The 19,797-nt window shown below is 39.5% G+C and overlaps 1 long non-coding RNA gene across 2 annotated transcripts in view; it reads left to right on the top strand.

Moving 5' to 3' along the window:
* Positions 1-19,797, top strand: part of LOC135329157 (uncharacterized) — a 73,238-nt gene that overhangs the window by 28,218 nt on the left and 25,223 nt on the right. The window contains exon 3 of one of the 2 annotated variants that reach the window (XR_010390457.1): positions 12,782-13,034. The exons of the other annotated variant lie outside the window; for it this stretch is intronic. This is a non-coding gene — a long non-coding RNA (uncharacterized LOC135329157). Of the gene's footprint in view, positions 1-12,781; positions 13,035-19,797 lie in introns of those variants that run through there. 2 annotated transcript variants of the gene reach the window in all.

The following is a 19,797-nucleotide window of genomic DNA, read 5'->3' as shown; positions in this document are numbered from 1 at the left end:
GACACACAGCCCAGCAGTGCCATTAATGGTCTGAAGTCTGACTGGACATGCAGATTCGTATTAGTAGTTGCACAAGCATCAGGACTGGATTATCCTTTCACTGTGGATATAGTCTTTTTGGTATTAGTTTTGTGGTTTTTTTGAGTGACAACCACTGACAAACGAGTGCAGGAAATTAGCATTGCCACTGCCCTGGATTTTCTGTTTGCCTTTTCCTTCCCAACGCCTAGAGGATATGCCAATTTAGACCTAATCCTCCTGTCCCATTTCATCCGCCAAGGCTCAGCATCACAGCTAGCACTGGTCATTAGCAAATACACTGCGACTTTGACGTGACCGAACACTCAAGCTAGTGCTAGGAGGAAAAGAAAACAACCACGTTCTTTATATTTCAGACACATCTTAAGCAGTTCAGGGACCTTCCATCAAAAGCAGTTGCTACCTAGAGAGGCACTGTCAACGTTATAAAGCCTGAACATTTACCTTCCCTGACAGCTTTTCATATCAAGACTGCATGCTATTGTGGTGGTAGCTAATTCAAATTAATAGCTACTACCTCTCAAGATATCAGTGACTGGAAAGGCCATCTACCTAGGCCTGAACTGAGGTAGGAGGCAAGGATTCCATCATCCTCCAAGACCAATGTCCCAAAATTATGGACAGCTACTGCTACATGTAAAATCCAGAGAAGTCTGCAAGGTGTGTGCCCTCGCCCCAAACACGCACATGCCTCCCACCTACAGTCCTTGACCATGCTACATCCTCCTGCCCTTCCACAGTTCCTCGGACAAATCTTGGTTACAAAGGACCAGACACCTGAAATGCTATCAGGCTGCTAGCGGCTAGCAGAGACCACACACACGCACACACTGCTTTGGGCTCCTTCAAAAGCAGAAAATTTATTAGTGGCAACCGATCCTCAGGCGTGATACTGATCGTTGGGTAACACAGAAAGTGGCGTGCAGTCCTGGCACGTGTTTCTGCTGGGAGGGACCAAGTGCAGTCTGTGCGGACCAACACCATCCAGTATAGGGCTTGGTTTTAACATATGGGCAGGTAGCAGGTATATGGGGAGCACTGGTAAACAGAGGCAGTACCTCATATCAAGCTGGTATGCCATTAATTGACCTCTGAAAGTTTCTGAAGATCTGAATATCAGATTTCTTTTTCGCTCTGGTCTGACTGCTGCTTCCTTCCACCGGCTGCTTTGCTCACCAGGTGCTGCTGGCTCTTCGGTGGCTCTGACCCACAGCCCGTCATTTCCATCACCCAGTATCGACGTCAGGGCGGCAACGTCTGCCTCCCACACCAGCCAGGCACACTGACTCAGTAACCTCTAAGCACAGGCTTGATTCGGGCCTGGATTTGCCCTACAGATTCCTTTACTCAGGCAGAACAGTGAATAAGAAGTGTAACACTGTGTATTGATAACCTGGCAGCATACGGCGAGGTCTAAGTGCTGTTCACAGCCCCCCTTTATACACATTTAATCAATTCCTCATTCACTTTACTGTGTACATTCCTGTTGATTCTATCTCTAGTCATGCTTCTCCCACTCACTTTTAATAATTTTTAAATCATTTATGACTACACTGAGCATGGCATCAAGCTTCATTTATTGGCAACCTTCTGTGCTTTCTATTTCTTAGTCTTCTGGTCTGAATATCCTCACTGTGCAATATCTCAGGTGATCTCTGGTATGGTCTCTGCTATGATCTATCTCAGGTATGATCTCTGATGTTCTTTAGAGGACTGCAGACATCCTGCTCATTAATCTAAGTAACTGTTTACCAATCATATTCTCAAGTATCCCATCACTTCAGGTGCACAGCTATAATGTTTGGGCTTTCTACTTTTTTAAGTAATATAGTAATATTTCAACCTAAATCCAAAATCCTCTTCCTTAGGCAGAAAATGCATCTAGTCAACTACATTTACTTAAAGATATTTATAGGGTATGTTGTCACACTGCTCAATTATTTAGTAGCATTGGTTGCAAAATAAGAAAGATACAACCTATTTATTTATGACTGGTTTCGATGATGGTGCAGTTCCCAAGTGTGAAGAACTTCTTAAGAGACTGATACTACTGTAACCTATCAGTCAATGTTGTTCAGCACGGATATTGCCAGGAGCGCTGGCTCTGAAAAGAACCAGCTACTGGGGTCACATCCCATTACCACTAGAGAAATAGCCAGAGACTAACTGCTGTATGATTAGACATGAAAACAGCATCCAGTCTTGAAACTGTGTGATAATTTCCCTCGTCTATTTTTATAATTGAGCAGAAAAATCTTCTTTAACATCTTATATAGATTATTAGAGAACACTTAGCTCATGCTGCTGAGTAATACATTAAAATACCTTTACTGGAATCTTCAAAATGACAAGCACCTGTTTTATTGCTAACGCCATGAATAGGTTTCCACCATAGACCATAATAACAAAATGATAATTTGTAATGTTCTGAAAAAAACGGGAATAGTAAAATCATCATGTAATTGACTTTGTAATATCCCAAGATCACTCTGTCTTAATAAGACTGAGACTTTGAGAATGAAATTAAAGCATAAATCCATGGAAGAGACTTGCAGGAGCCTAACATGCAATTATTAGGCTAAAAAAATATCAGCTTTCAGGTTCTAAATGTCTCTCTGTCAAGCGAAATGCAATGAGAGAGTGTAAGCACACACTATTAGAAGCAAGAGTAACTCAACACCAGCAATGTCTAGGAAATTGAATTCTGTGGTAATGTGCCATGTTCAAAATTGTTCTACCCAGAAACTGGAGTTTTACGAAAAGGCCCTTGATTAGAATATTGGTAGTAGAACTGACTTCTGTGCTGTTATGGTATGGAAGGACCAAAACATGTTTTTTAAGGTGAACTAAGCTCTCTCAAATCCCTAGCGGTGCAGACAGACTTTGAAAGAAATTTTCAGTGATTTCGTAGCCCTGCATACCCGAGATGCCCCCGTTAGCCCCTGGAGACCTGGCAAGTCTGTCAAGTTCATGCATGTGGCTTCGAGGTTCTCAACTCCAGGGCAAACCCGTGAGGCAAAACAAACAAACAAACAAACTCTCTCTCTTGACCTTTCTCAGTCTTCCAGTCCTTTGGGGTTTGCTAGTTCCTGGGCTGCTGAAGCCGGAGAGGCCACAGAGTGGAAGCTCGGCCAGCTCTGGCCTTGGCCAGGAGAGCTGCGGGCAAGGCTTCCCACAGGCTTTAGGAAACTGTGATGGAGCACCTCAAGCAAGGCGCTGCCTCACGGCCAAAAGCTCTTCAAAGCCTTTCCCAGGGCTCCCAGACTCTCCCCTTTGTAGAAGGGAGTCTAGATGCTTAATGAGTGATGGCTCAGAGCTGCATTTCCAGATGCAGACATAGTTTTTCATGAAATATATCCATTTCTATAAACACGGGCAGAAGACCTTTGTAATTTTTTTGTGCCTTACTGTTGTGTTTGGCCTTGACTGCCAGTCTAATTTAGAGTAACCTGGGTGTTACTTTACTGATCGGTAGGACCAGAGGTGTGAATTAGGGCAAAAGCTACTCCGACTGAAGAGGTAAAAAGCTATTTCTAGCGCTATGATGGGCCATGGACATGGGCCATTCGCTCAGCAAGCGAATTCTCTGATTTCTCCAGGCTTTGGATCAGACTTGTGCAGTTCATAAGCAGAAAGTCCGTCGCCAGATACTTGTCTGTTCAAACCAGCAACATACCATAGTTTCAATTACTTCTCTTAAATCGCACATGTATAAGAGAGGGACCAATTAAAATAGACAGAACTGGTGTTATTCAGAAGAAACCCCCAGAAACAGAATGCTACACAAAGACTAAATGTGGCAGGGACTCCCTGGAGGACTTTGCAGGGAGACCTTTTTCCTCCACTACATCTAAAACTAAGAATCTGAGGTAGGAAAGGAACAGCATTTGTCTAAAAAAAGGTAATTTTCTTCTTAACTGATCTGAGAAAGGAACTGGAGAACTATTTAGAACACTGTGGAATGTTTTACAAATAATACTTCCCTGGACAATAAAGGGAAAGGTAAGACAAGCCTAACGTGAGACAGGAAATTACTCCAGAAGCTCAGATAATACTGTAGCCCTTTGTTGTCTTTTCTAATAGTGGCAACAATTGTAAAATAGCTATTTGTGCTTGAATAGATGCTGTGAATAAGATTTAGGTGTGCTGCTAGTTTATTTTTTTAACAATGAATGCACCCTCCAGAAAACATTAATATCTGTGAGACAAGTAATATTTAATCAAAACTGATTATAAGAAGATACGCATGTTATTTAGCTACCTTGTTACAGATGATGCAATTATAACAGGGTTCATTACAAGTACACTTGTGCGTCCAGTGCAACATCCTTGACAGTCAGGAGGAGGCTAGCACGAGCAGTCACAGCAGAGTCCCAGTGGAAAGATAAAGCTGCAGGCCAGCTGGAGAAAAGGTGTCTTGGCAAGGAGGCAACCGGAATCTGTGACCAGGACCATGCAGTTATCCAGCTGCCTATGCAAAAGATTTCCGTCTGAAATTGGAAAAGTGGCCTTGCAACACACTCTCGCTGTTTTGGTCTTCCCATAATAAAGCAGAGGCAGCAGACCCTGTTTTACATCGGAAACAATATGTAGTGATTTTAGTGACTGATCTAAATGTTTACCTAATATTTGCATGTTAGTGGCACATAGTTTAATTTCAGGTGGCCTCAGTTGCCTTCTGTTCAGTGGTTAGTTTAAGCAATGTCTCGGATTAGGTGTTATTGCACTCAAAGAACTGCAGCTTTGCAGGGAACAGTCAGTTTCATGTTGTATCATTTCCAAACGGAAGGTGAAGCACGCCAGTCTTTCTTAATATGCCTAGTCCGTGAGTTTATTTCCTATTGACCTAAGTCACTATTTTTGTGTTCTGTCCATCTGAGTTACTGACTGATCTGAGCTGAAATCTAAGAAACCAGAGCAATGAGATATTCATTTCAACAATATGCTTTCAGAGAGGGAATCTGATTGAAACGAACCCCCTGCCTTGGTTTACCAGTCATGTTTGGTGAACTTCCCTCTTATCTCAGCTTTACCAGGAGGCAAGACTGTTGCTGAATCTTAATCTTTAGAAAGCCACAGAAGTATTTCAAATGGAATTTGTAATGTTGATACTTTAAGGTAATAAAGACTTTTGAAGAGCCTTTTTCCTTTCTTTTTTTCTCTCCTAAGGCATTTCCTCTTCTACAATAGTTGGTTAAAATGATAGAGTCCAGTTCACAGAATAAATCTGCGTAGCTCCATTGACTTTAGTTTGGTTCCTGACAATTTAAGTGAGTTCGGTTCCTAGCCTTGTAATTTAGAACATGAGATGTGCTGTACCAGGTCTGGTTGAAACCAGCAGCCACTCTCCAGCAGTGACCAACAGTGCACACCTAGGGAAATATATAAGACTTGGAGATTGAGGCAGAGATTATATATCTTTTAAGTCCTTGATAGATTTTTTTTCTTCTCCCATCAGTTTGTCTGCTGGCCTTTTGACCTCACATATATTCCTGGCTGATAGCCATGAGTGCCACAGTTTAACGAGATCTTGGAGAAATATCTCCTGACTGTTTTGAACTTATTACCTAATCAGGCCATTTGTTGTCCCCTGGTTCTTGTATTATGAGAAACAATGAACAATTTTCCCTACTAACATCTTCATTTATGATTGTACAGATCTGTATCATATCAGCTTCAGTTATCTCTTTTCCAAGAGACAAATTTAGGCTAACATGTTTTTTTCTTGACAAAGAAGCTATTCAGTATAGTGGTATCTTTCTCCCTTACTTGAGTTCTTTTATTTCCTGATTCAAGGAGAGAACAGATCTAAATATAAATACTACCCAGAGATTACTTAGTTTCTTTGGAGACTGCAGGGTTTATTATTATTATTATTAGCAGTGCATAAAAATGACATATGTGAAATACAATGAAATTTGTTGAAGACTTCCAACATTGAAGATTAAGTAAATATGATTTTACTCTGCCTGCTAAATCTACTGATAAGGAAGCTACGTTCTCAGCAGCAGCAGTTACAGTAACTAGTTTGCCAGCTTTTCTCATACTGGGGAAAATTTTGCCTTGGAGATGTTGCTGGTTGATATCTTTTTTCCATGACAAATGTTCAAGCTGATACTTCCTCATATGACACATGTGAAAATAGACCTAGCATCAGTTACATTTAATGGAAACCCACTAACTTCAATAGAAGTGGTACAGACCTCAAATCCTTTATCTTACCTCTCGGGCAGATGTTTGGCAGCCCTACATATGATAATGTAGGAATAATTGCTTATTACATTTCTGTAACACAAAAACATTGCCTAATTCAGCATTAATGCCGTGACAACCCAGCTGTCATCTTTCCAGAAATACTTGCTGTCTAACTACCACAGCTCTGCTACTGCTCCTGTTCCAGACTACAGGAAGAACTTCTGCTCAGGGGCATTTTGACAGGGTGTTATCTTTTGAAATGACAGATGTTTGTGCTGGAACTGTCTGATGGTTTTAAGGCTTATGCACATGTTTCAATAAATAAGTGCCAAGTTACTTGCCATGTCCTGAGTTAAAGCCCAGGTTAGGAGGTCTTACAGAGAAATAAGACAACGACACACAGAATGAAGAGCAGCATGTTCACAACAGAAGTTTCAAATCACCTTTTCAACAGGCGAAAAAGCTGGACAGCTCTGGCTTTAAGGCTTATATATATGTAGGAGGGCATTAAGCACGTATGAAATAGATGGGGTTGCCATTCCCTGCCCTTCTCCATTTCATTTCCCAAGAGCAGTACTTTAGCGGGAGGGCAAATAATTCCTCACCTTATAAGGGATTTTATTATTTCAAGTGGTATGATAGTCCTTATTGACCCAACTTTGATTTGTAAGCTGATGATGAAATTAATTTGGCCTTTGGTATAACCACAATTAACTTCTCTGGAAGGGAGGTGATGTGATGTCTTCCAGTGAAAAGCATCTCTTTGCAAAGGAGCAGCACGGGGCCTTTCGTGTTGTTTAAGACTTGAATAGACTTGCGTCAGACTTCTTAAGTGGTGTGTCTGTCTTATGCTGGTCCTCTGTGCAGAGCAGCATTTCACCTTGGAGAATAAATTAGGAAATTCTTTCACATCGGAATGACTGACTATTATCTGATGCAAGAGTTTAATTTCTCATTCAGATTCCAGATAATGGACCCAACAAAGACGTGAAGGATGACACTGATTGAACAGTGTTTAATATTCTTTGTTTAGAAAGTCTTGTTAACCTGCCACTGCTAAATGAATGAAGTGTTGTGTCTGTGTGTACTTTAGACTCTGCCTTGTATTAATAAATAGAAGTAGGATAAACTACTTGAGCTTTGAAACTACTTACAAGGGAATGCATAAAGAACTCTCCTCCCTCTTTTAATCTGACAATTATTTATTGATTGAAAAGATGGGGAGGAAGAAAGAGAAAAGGGAGAGCAAAAGAGGAATCCCAATTTTTTTAAAGGCCTCGAAGCCAGGAACAGTTATGGAATACCTTTTCCTATTACCATTAGATTACCGGAAGAGTAATCTGAGCACTCTAATTCTGGGAAACTTTACTTGCTCAGCAGGACCACTTTAAGTCACTCTGGGATTATGGATAAGCAAACATAAACCAAGTAATTCAGAAAATTAAAACTAGAGGTGGGAAGGGAGTAGGGAGAGTTGGAAAAAGATCTTGTGGCTCTTGCAGCAAAAATGGCCACTTTAAGGGAAACAGCTTAGCAAGTAAGAACCTAACAGTGTTGCTCCTTATTTTAACTGCTCAACCCTGTCCAGTTAAGCACATGCTTATTTTAAGTTTGGGTAATAGAGTGAAAAACAGCCAAGGTTGTCTGGTACTGAACTTCTGTTACGCTCTGAGCGCAGTCTGCCTGGTTAAGAGCTGGAGAAGGTCACAGGCATTGGCCGCTGCTCATGGATTATAGCTGCTGGAAGAGATTTTTGTTGGAATCATTTTTGTTTTCTTTGCCAAAATAAAAATTTTCCATATGAAAATTACAGTTTTCCTTCCCCTTCTCTTCTTCAAATTACTTTCCTATCCTCCCCACCGTGGCAAAACTGAAAGAAATGCTCCCTCCCTGCTGGCTTGGAGGCTTTGGCAACTAGCACCCTCTGCCTGCATGCCAAGGGCTCCTTGCTTCTTTATTTTTGCAGGGTTGTTTGTGGCCTATATTTGCAGTACTAAGGCACATCATCACCAGTTAGTTAGCAGGACAGTGCAGTAGCTATTAGTAGATACTTGTTTTACTTGCTCTTTTTCCTCTGGCTGGCTATTTAAAGCAGTATAAAAGGCTTCCCCTAGTGAAAACTGCAGACTTTCACTAGGAAAAAAAAGCAAAAAAATTGAAGCACTTTAACATTGAAACAGTTTGACTTTTCCGTTTGTTTGAAATAACTTTTCATTTAAAATATGCCCTTTAAACGGCGTGTTTCCAAAGCTCACACTGTTTTCAATCTAAGAAATAAAATATGTTTATTTAGGTTGCATGCACCTATGGGCACTTTGGAAGCAATTCTTGCTAGCTTCTCCACTTGCTGTACCCTGCTTCGCTTGCAGGTGCACAGGCTGCCTTTCGAATGAGCCCGGACTGGGGGACGCGCACCAAGAGCACACAGTGCTCCGCAGTCGCTAAGGGGCCTTTAATCTACAGGATCAGCCTAGAGTTAATCCAAAGTAAACCCCAAATGTGCAGCACGTAGCTATCAGCACCCCTCTGCAGATTCACTCCTATTGCAGCGCGATACTTGCCAATGGAGATAGAGCCGGGTCTTGCCTGAGCTGTCCCCTGGGCCGGGATTACCTCCAGCTACCTGTTTGTAGAGGCGGAGCACCTCAGTGCAAGCCTGGAAAGCACAGCTGTTGTACAAAAACAAACATGAAAGAGCTGATGCATTTGTTTGTCTTTGAAATTAGAACAATAGCGAGGCTTTGAGAGAACAATAGCTTTTGAATTTCTTTAGGGCAATCTAGTAAAATAGCTGCATGTCAAAGGATTTGCAAACAGCTGGAGATATTTGAAAGCACACCCTCTTATTTTGTTAAGGAAGAATTGGCATGTAGCCCCCTGCACTATTGCGGAGGTCTGAGATAATCTTGGAGAAGAGATGTGCTTGCTTTGCACATATGTTCTAATTTCAGAATAAACTGCAGCAGGTGATGCGCTCTCCATTTTTCCTGATGATTTTGCTTGCTTAGAGGATATTTGATGATACACTGGAGAAGGATGTGTATTCTTGGAATGATGGGTACCAGGTGGCAGATCATCCCAAGCAGTACCAGTACGTAGGTTATGTATCTACAGGGTGATGGCAAAAATGAGAAGCTCAAGAGGAATCATGCCCACTGCATATGTTATTCTGACTCTTTCGCTGTTCTTCATTAGAGAGCAGAGGCTACACAGCCTTTCACCGTTAATGGGGGGATCTAACCTAACAAGGCACTCCCAAAGGCAGCCCCCATAACTTCTCAGCCAGGCTGGTTTCTCTATGGGCTGTGCATGTGTTCTGCTTTCCGTTGTCTTCGCCAGTGAGCCCTAAAGATGCTTCAGGGAGGATGAGTGGCAGTAGCCTTAGAGTAATTCTTAATTATTTTCCAACTTTGACAATTAATAACTAAAAAGTCCTATCTAATCAAATGGGATTTTAACGGCGTGTTCTAAACTCAATTTACTGAACTTTCATGAGTACTTTTTCCTTTTCCTTTCCCTGAAGGTATCCTCTTCCTTGAGTTGTGGGAGGTGAAGATTAAGCTGACAGATGGTATCAGTAAAAGAATGGTTATATGTTTTAAAAATCTTGGAATTTTGGCTTAGTACACCAGTTTTCATGCAAATAGTGACATAGATATTAACATCCCAGTAAGAAAGTATAAAACTATGCCTTTCTGTTATACTCCATGCCACAACAATTGAATGTTTCATAAAAGCACTAAGGAAGACTGCCTGAGAAGGATAAAAATCAATGATGTATATGTTACTTTAGCTACTTTTCTGCTCTGTTACTACATGGTAGTGAAAATTGGCTATGTATCGCTTTAAATTATCCCATTAAGCTGGCAGAGCTGCTGCTCCCATAATCCTTACTGAAAGCATCCATTTACATCATGACACACTACTTGGTGCTAAGGGTTTCTGCTGGAATTTCCCTCTGTGTGTCAGGTTATGTCTAAGTGTACAGCACCCCTTAGCTGGGCTCCAGCGGAGAGGCAGTGATTTGTTCCAGCCAGAGGTTTACTCACCAAAGTGGTCGACAATCTGTATTAAATTTGTTCTATGTCTGCTCTTAATGCCAGTGCATGAGAGTAAGCAGACAAGGAAATGAACCTACCAAAAAGCTTTCAGGGAGTTCACTTGGAGGAACCTGAGGAGCAGTCTTGGGTAGGTGGAATGACAATTAAAGCTGGTCAGACATTTACTGGTGGTGGTGCTGGTGGCTGTTGATGAGATTCCTGTACAAACTGGATCTCCCTTTTCATACTACAAAGTTTCCTCCTATGTGTAGCAGTGGCTTGGGAAAAGGTGAGATTGTGAAGTAGCCAGAAAACTGCAATCCAGGCAGGGAATCCGTGGGCAAGAACAAGCGCACTAATCACACTGACATGCATATATACATATATATATATATAAATAAAAGACACTATCACAACATTTCTAAATTATTTTGATTGTCATCATTTTCAGAAAAGGCAAGATTAGCAAATATCAACAGTTTTTTTTTTTTTTCAGGCAAAGCCCATTTTTTCACCACTTTTTTTTTTTTTTTTTTTTTTTTTTTTTTTTTTTTTTTTAATGACAGTCTCCAGTATGGCTAAGCAGAAGCACCTGGACATCAGAGGTATTCCTCTGGCATATTTTAGTATCACTGCATTCACATCATTTTTTTTAAATCTGGAAATAAATGGAAGGAAATTTCACAGTCTCACACTGATGAGAAGCAAAAATAAAAAATAAAACATAAATATGAAAGAATATATGATTATTTTTTAATAACTTCAAAAGCATTCATTTGATTTGAGTCTTTCTCCCTGTAAACGTTACCCAGTTAGCTTAAAATTAATCAATTTCATGCTTTGGAAAGAAAAGCAGGCTATTTCTTTAAAAAGTTTTGTAATGAAATGTCTTGACAATTTTGAAGTCTTTCCAAAGACGGTGAAAAATCTTCAAGTTGTTATTTCGTTGTCCTAATTAAGTCTATTTTTTAATACACTAGTTTTTTTTTATTTTAACCAAGAAAGTTGTAGTTCTAACACTCTTTACCAAACATAGGTATATTAATTTACCTGTTTTTCCTGGATAGGCAAAAGGTATAAATCTCCTCATCACATCTGCTGTCAGTGAAAAAAAATAATAAGGACAAATTTTCAAACCCTATAAATTGTTGCTTTTATGAAATGCAGCCACATTACTTAACAATTTAGTAAAGTGTTACATGATGAGTAAGCTATGGGAAAGCTAGATGCTCTTGAATGCAGACAATAAAATAATGCAACTTAGCTTAACCTTCTCCCGTCATAGACCAAACTCATTCACATTGGCTTATATATTCCTCAGCTTCAGAACAGCACTTAGGCAAGGGGCAGGGGATAACTTATGGAGCTGTAATTTGAGCATCTTAACAAGCCTGGAGTTTCTAGGCTAAGAAATCTATGGCACTTCTCCCTCTCACTCTCCTTTTTTCTTTTTTTGTATGAAAAAAATGGACATTGATCCTGACTCCCTCTCGCCTGTAGTTTCTGGCATACTGAAAGGCAACTGCAGTGAGCAGGAAGTGTGATGGGCCTGTGCCGATCAGGCTGCAAAAATGATAGTGTGCGTTATAGGGGGATGAAAAAGAAATGGCATGGACATCAAAACAATGTGCTACAGTAAATGGCAATGGCCAGCCTGCAAGTATTGCATGCAGGTTGTCTTCTGTATTCAGAGGTACCAAAACCTCCAGCAGGCAACTCATCACCTTTCTAATCCTATGTGCAGTAATGGAAAAATGACAAGCCATTTTCCACAAATCTTCATTAGCTCTCCTTTAACTCATACAGCATTCAAGATGAGTGTGCAATCTTTGTCCAAGAACAACTACTGGCTGTTAATCGACCCAGAACCCCAACTTTGTGTTAGAGACCTTACCGGTTCTAGTTGCAGAACACACAGGCTGCAGAGTATCAACGTTAATATTCTTGCTTGGAAAAGTTTAAGCTTTTTTGTTTTATTTCATTTGCACATAGGTTGGTAACAAGATCGTGTTCTGAGCCCATGCTGTGAATGCAAGCTTCACGGAAACTCCTTGTTTTTAGCCATTAACCCTTGTCTCTAATATCAAGACCTACTTGCAAATGTTTTAGTATTTGGAGCATTGGTATAATAACCAGTAGCCTGGTTGGTTTTGCAAACCACTCTTGTAAAGTTTTCAGACACTAATGTACATTTTTATGGTTGGCATACACAGTAGAAAAAGCATAATTTCATGCAATGCCTAGAAGCTAACGCTAGGCAAATTCAAATTAAAAGGAGTACATTACAGAGAGCTAGCCAGCATGGCAAACTAACCTAGGGAAGTGACGGATTCTTACACAGCCAAAAGCCCTCTAGGGGTTATTCATTTCATTGGAAGGGCAAATATTTTAAATCTTTTCTTCCAAGAAGTCAGAATACTGGTGTTTCAGAGAGAGTGGAAGATCAGACCAGTTTTGCTTAAGTGAAGTATGTTGGCATCTGTTTTGTGTCTATCTTTTGACTTCAGGCTTCCTGAACAAGCTTTTTCCTATGTTCTGTGCTCGCATGGATCCAGGAGGAGCCACGTGGGAACACAGTGTGCATCATATAAAACAAAGCAGTGACTCAGCTACCCACTCTGTAGCAACTGAAGAATTTGGGAATTCTTGCTACTTGGTAAACTTGATGCTTCTTTATGTTTAGGGTCTTCCATGTTTTTTATTCTTCCAAGATAAGTCAGCGCTCTTATAATATCATTTAGTTCTAAGTGACCTGTTATTTCCTAGAGGGATTCAGCCCTACAGAATGCAGACGGCATCAGCTTGGAGTTAAGGATGTACAAATACTCTGCTGGATCAGCCCAGAGTGCTAAGCATCATGAGAGATGAAGGGGAGCAATGAATGCGAGCGTCTAGTGTCTGCTCACAGATGTGCCTACCACTTATCCTACACTGTATTTTATCAAACAAAACACAAGGGAGTATACATTAGAGAATAATCAGACTAATGCTCTGCAGAGATTCTTGTGTTAATGTTATCACTTTATAGTAAAAGCATGTTTTCTAGCTAGACGCGCCTTTTCTGTTCCCTTCATGGGCACCTAAATGAATAAAAGGTTGATAACAGCGCTTTCATTATTTTAGGAACATATTTACACCATAATGAAAGTGCTCTTGTGGGGCCCAAAAGACAGAGTTGCAAGTGCTTGAACTAATAGAAAAATGTCTTGTGGATTATGTAAGAAATGAAAACAAACCACTCACCACACTATCATCTTCATCTTAAAGAAAAAAAACAAACAAACAAGTGCTCATGAGATTTATGCTGTAGCAGTCAAGCTTCATCCTGTCATTGTAACATACAGGCTATTTCTGCAAGTCATGCGGAAGAAACCTGCAGTAAAGTTTCTCGTACAACCAGGACCCGAGGGGATTTAGTTCCATGAGCAAAACCATACTGTTTTCTTATGTGACAAACACGAGCTCCTAAAACAATGACTGACTACACACTGCCTAGTCTGCACGTGTACATAGAGCTAGCAACAACTTTAAGACATCAATGCATTTAAACGTTCTTGGCTCACATTAAAAGTTCTCAAGCCCTGTATTTTTAAGTAAAATGTAAATAAGGGTTATTATTTTGTGCTACATTAAGCATGCTTAGGAGTTTATGAGTGGCCAAGTTCTGGTCTTGTATGCTGCTGGGCAGTTCCCAGGTCAATGATTAGCAACAACACAACATGTTTAGGAACATCTAAAGTCTGTTAGAGGAATACAGTAATAATTTTCCCTTCAGATGGCCCTTGTTTATTTGGCTTTTGGTCATTAAAAAAAACATATAAAAAAGGAAAATTGGGGATGAAATCAGAAGTCAAATTTAGAGCAATGCAAACTACTGAAATATTGATCAGCATTTGGTCTAAGAAGCCTACAGTATTAGCACAGTGAGCATATATTCATGTTCAGAGGTGATGAGAGGCATATTTTTCATAACCTTCCCTAAACTTAGTTCATCTCTGATTTACATATTTAAATGTTGTCTTTGTCAATGCCTTAAATCAGGGTCACCTTCATCATATGTACAATAATACACACACAGCTTTCCTTCATATAAATGTTTAACTACAAATACTACCTCAATTTTTACATAGTAAATCTGTATGAAATTGCTCATTTTCTTTTCCTGTAGTTTTGTAATGTATATTATAGTTTATTTTCATGCATATACGTCAAAACTCTTTCTGCATAAATATTTGAATTTCATTCCTCCATATCCTGAGTTCACTAATTCTTGGATCGCTTTTCTCTCTCCTTCACTATGTTCCGTCCTTACTTCTTATCAAAGTCCATCCTGAACAGTAGAAATTGAGCTGCCTAAAATTTTTTAATCAGAACTCATGCATTTTCATGAAGTATTTGAGAACACCATAATTTTTCTGGCACAAGACCATTTTTATTAAATGTTTCTGGCTAGCTCAATTATTAGGCTTAGACAAAAGCCATTTGGTCTGGACAGACCAATAGGGTGCCATGATAGTATAAATCCCATAATTCCATTAAAAGCATTGGTAAATACCTGAAAATCGCAAAATTATCTTACACCATTGTGGAAGCTTCTTGAAAATGCAGATGTCCCTTTTTTTCCTATTTACTATGATACTCTCAGGAATCATGGTGTTCATGAGAACCACATAGGACCACCACAACTTCACTTACAAAAAACAAGTTGCAAAAACCATGTCTTCCCTTGCAGCTAATTGTAGCTAGCTGTGATGAATAACCAAGGCCCAAGCCCATTTTGCAAAATTCAGCATTTCAGCCATGACTAATTCTGCCCTGTATTTGCTTGGAAGAAAGTAACATCTCAAAGCTGGCCATCACTGTAGACACATTACCATTCAGAGCTAGCCATTCTGGCTCACTTAAATCTCCAACTTCAGTACTGCCTTGGAAGACAGCTGCAAGAATGGGGGCTGACAGTGCTCGTGCTAACTTAAATCCTTCTTGTAGCTTCTTGCAACCCTTCTTGTAATGGAAAAAATGTCTTCTCCTTTTAGAATTTCATTTTCTTTGGCAAAGTGAGTCTTGCTTAGGCTCTTATTCCACATCAAGATATCACAGATACTCATTAGGATGGACAGATCTCACAGAATTTGTGTGAGAAGAAGCTGGACATCCGATCAGGTCCCGTCTGGAATGGTACTTGTGTTCCACATACAATTTTCCTCTGCAGGCCAGGGAAACTCACCACAGGTTTCTTTAGCAGTGCTGTAGCTTTTGACAATGTGTTATGTATTTGCCTTTTATATAGCAATCTCTAAATATACTTCATGGCAATACTGGAGAGGCAAACTGCATTAGTTGCCATGCCAGTGAATATGCAGCTTCCACAGCTTCAAAAAAATGTTTTCTCTTTATTGGAGAGTTTTAAAAATCCTGCATCCAATTTTGCACTTTGGCTCCACTTTAAAAAGCAAACAAAATATAGTGTGCAGTGTTAGAAGGTATACATTAACTCTGTTATCATTCTTGCTCTTCGTTAACTAAGTCCCTAAGGTCATTTGTCAGTGCCATGAAGTACCTACAGCGACTGCGCAGTTAACTGTACCATTCAAAAGACTGAACATGGTGTATATCTGGGTTCCTAAAAAGGCTTGGGGCAGTGGATGAGTTCACTATGACTATAAGGTTAGACAAATATTTTAAGGCTGAGTTTGCCGTTTTCATACCCAGTCTTTTGCCCTGGATCAGGTTGCCAGAGGCACTCCCATACCATCAGGAGTGAAGGGTGATGACTTTGATTCTTTCCCACTGTGAGTGTTATAAGATATGTCACAGTATCTCCAAGTATGATGATACTACCAAACCTTCTGTACAAGAAAAAATGGATTTTCAGAGGGAGTAACACGATCCCTCAATTCTTTTCCACTAACTACAGTTACTTGTCCGCCACTGTCCACCCTATTGTCACTGACGTTCTTCACCTTTGCAGTAAAAACTACAGCAGAAGGTGCCTTCTGTAATCCCTTTCCTTTTCTTAGCCTAATCCCATCACTCCTTTCAATTCCGGAACTTTCTTCTTCTCTTTCACTTGCCCTTAACACAATGTTCGCTATTACCTACTTGTTCCCCCCCCCACAAATGTATAACTCGCAAGTGCAGCAGTTCTCCTCAGGAGAGCCCTGAGACAAGAGCAGAACCACTGTCCAAAGCAGAGCAGCATGGTGGCCCACGATCACGTCGATGGCTCACCAGCATAAATCCGTTTTAGATATGAGGCGAGGGAGAAGCAGAGAAAAGGCATGTCAGGGCTGGACAGTGCACAAGGTCCGTACTAGATTGCCTATCCAAGCGCACACAGTTTCCAAATTACATGGCACTGCTACTAGAGAGGGAAACTTTGCATTTGAGAATGTATTGAACAGGACAACATATTTATCAGCTCTACAGCTAATGACTTGATGAGACAACATCATTAAAACAAGCGGTTTAGACTCAAGCGAATGCTGTAATTTTTAGAAATGGCATCAATGAGACAGGCTCAAAGCACTGCACTGAGGATGGGTTAAAATTTAACCAGAACTTTCATGGTTAGGGCTTCATGGGGCTAAGATAAATCGGTATAACCTTACCTTGTACGTTTATTTTCTCAATCCTTGAAAAAAAAGACCAATAAAGATTTAGGTTAAGAGGACTTCCAATATACTATTTTGCTTTTATTACTAAAACTGAAAAAAAATACTATCCAAAAAGAAGTAAATACACATTTTCATATTTGTTGATTTCTAGCAAAGGGAAGGAGACATTTTTCACTACAGTGTTTTTAGTGCTAAAGAAAATACTTTGTTTTTACGAATGACAGGTCTCTCTGCTTCTGTCATGCAGCAGATCTAAAAAGCCCACTCAGCTGGTAGTGTGGATGAAGGCCAGACATAATTAATTATATACATGCCCATTTGTAAAAACTAAAATGCTGCTAGCCAAAGCTATTGAGCTAATATACAACCTAGGAACGTAGCTTATAAAGTGACAGAAGTTTTTTTTTTTTTTTTTACATCAAATACACTAGAAGTATGATATTCCAAAGTTGCATATACTCAAATAAAAGAAAAACTTCTTTTTAAAACAAAGACCTGTATGTAAGCTCCTTTCCTTCACAAAGGCTTCAGATCTTAGACACACGAACTCACAAAAATGTATGTCACAACAAAGAGAAACAAAGAGAATTGCCTTTTATTTGTTTCCTTATTCATTCCAAAACATCTAAGAAGCCTACTAATTTTCATTCATCTTCATCTAATTCAGTTTGGGTTGGAGGGGGGAGGGTAGTCGATTTTCTTTTCTTTTCTCCTAGGAAAGCTCTCCTGGTTATTGAACTTGTCTCTATGGTAAAAATCTAAAATATAACTGCCTTGGTGCTGTTTTTTTCCCAAGGCATTCACAAAATGTACGGTCTGGCTTTCCTAGGTTATCAAAATCTACTTTTGTGAAAGCCTTAAATGGAAAAGTGAAGTTAGTTAAAGAAAAACCTGACTATCATTTCCAAGCTATGAAGAGTAATTTTAATAAAGTTTTAGTCTGGCAAATAGGCAAATTTTATTGAATAGCTAGCCATTAAATTGTCAAATAATTATATATTGGGCTTAACTAGTAGCATAGTTGCATAATAACTAACCAGTCTTCACATTTTTCTAAAAGAGCAAATCATACTCTTCATCTTTTACCTTCTAAGTATTAGACATTTGGATATTTTACAGGTGCCACACTATGTCCAATATATAGTTTTATTACAGAAGGAGGAAATGAGTTTTGAAAATATAAGATCTTCCAGATTGTCTTCAGATAAACATAATATTTAAATGCAATACTTGTTATAATGAAACTCATAATTATACCATACACAAAAGAAAATGGGGAGAATAGATTAGCCACAACCAAAGTAAAAGGTTATTTCTTGCCTTGCTAAATGCAATGGCAGATTTGCCACAGCGAGCTGAAGGACAGGCAGACTTTCCTGACACGCCAGTTCCTTTACAAATACTAACAGTTGGATTAACTTCAAAGTTGGCTTTCTAAAGTCTTAAATGTATGTTTATGCAAAATAGCCACCATCTCCTGCACTAGGGGGGAAATACTGCAAATGTTTGTCAGTTGAAGAAATATTGAAAGCTCTTTCAGTTGCCCCAGCAACAAAGACACTTTCCAAGAGTTGTTGTAGCTTTTATGTCTCAATGTTGTTATATTTCCATGATTTGAGGTTCCAGCAAATTGATCAAAATGTGTATAGTGCCTATTTAAAATCAATACAAAAATGAGACTAACTATATCGACTATTTTGTTTTCACAGCAAATTACAATTCATTATATTCCTCACTTCATTTTCTACATTATCTGGCTTCTGGAATGTAAGCACGCTGCTGCTCCTGTAATATTTACAGCACACGGTAAAACTGATTTCTCTGTGATCAAAACCCTTCAGTTTTGACTTTCTTGTTTACATTTAAGCACAGTACTCTTCTTTAGTTAGGCTGCATAATAAAAGTGCATATAGTTATGGTGACTTCTTGTTGTATTCTTTATACTGCTGACATATAGAAAGTAAATCTAAATAGCATAATTGTTTCATAGCCTGCTTTCAACAATAGGAAATGGTCCCAGTTTTACTCTCAGATAGTATTTTGTGAGCTCTTTTTCCCTCAGAAAGACTTCGTAAGAGTTAATTAGAAATAGATTAATTAGAAAAATATATTAATTGGAAAAATGCCTTGAACATAAGCTACAATTCTGTAAGAAATAATTATTATTACTATTGTACAATGAGCCTCTTGGTGAAGAAAAAATGAAAGCTGTAGAGTCTGGGTATACGCTAATTTTAACACAGTTTATTTACGCATATATGTACCAGCCTATGGCCCCAGGTAATCGAATGGCTTGTAGAACAGGTTCTTCTTTAAAATCCTCAATCTACCAAAGGGGTCTCCATGACAGAGAGAAATTTTGCCTTGAGAACTATTTCCAGTCATGAACCCTGACCAAGAGCAAAGTTTCAAGCTTTTCCATCCCCTTTATACTCAGAATTTTGCACAACAAAACTTAATTAAAATATACCTTTCCAAGGCTGAATATTTGATCACATGATCAGGAAAAAAAACCCAGATTTTGTAAAAGTGTTCATTTCTTGAAACATAGCATGGGTATTTTCATTATCTACAAAACAGGGGTGAGATCAATAATTAATTACCTTACGAGGCAGCTGGGAGAACTGCCTAATGACTGGATGCAAAGGGCTAGCGATGAGTTAAAAAGAGATGAAAGCCTGTTCTTATTTGAGATGTGTGGCCACCCCCGTAGGAAAGCGCGAGCTGTGCAGCCAGGCGTGCTGAAGCCCTACCGCAGGCGGTACAAGCGGTGGCTGAGAAGTGGCAGTTCAGTATGGCCTGCACAACCGCCCGAAGGGTGCTATGCCTGATTATTAAGGTACTCAGACTACCATCATGTCTTCATTCTCCTACCAGGACTTTTAAATAGCATTTTTGGAATTATT

This window comes from Dromaius novaehollandiae, chromosome 9 (genome assembly GCF_036370855.1).
Source record: "Dromaius novaehollandiae isolate bDroNov1 chromosome 9, bDroNov1.hap1, whole genome shotgun sequence".
Lineage (NCBI taxonomy): Eukaryota > Metazoa > Chordata > Aves > Casuariiformes > Dromaiidae > Dromaius > Dromaius novaehollandiae.
This window is presented reverse-complemented; position numbering and strand designations above follow the sequence as displayed.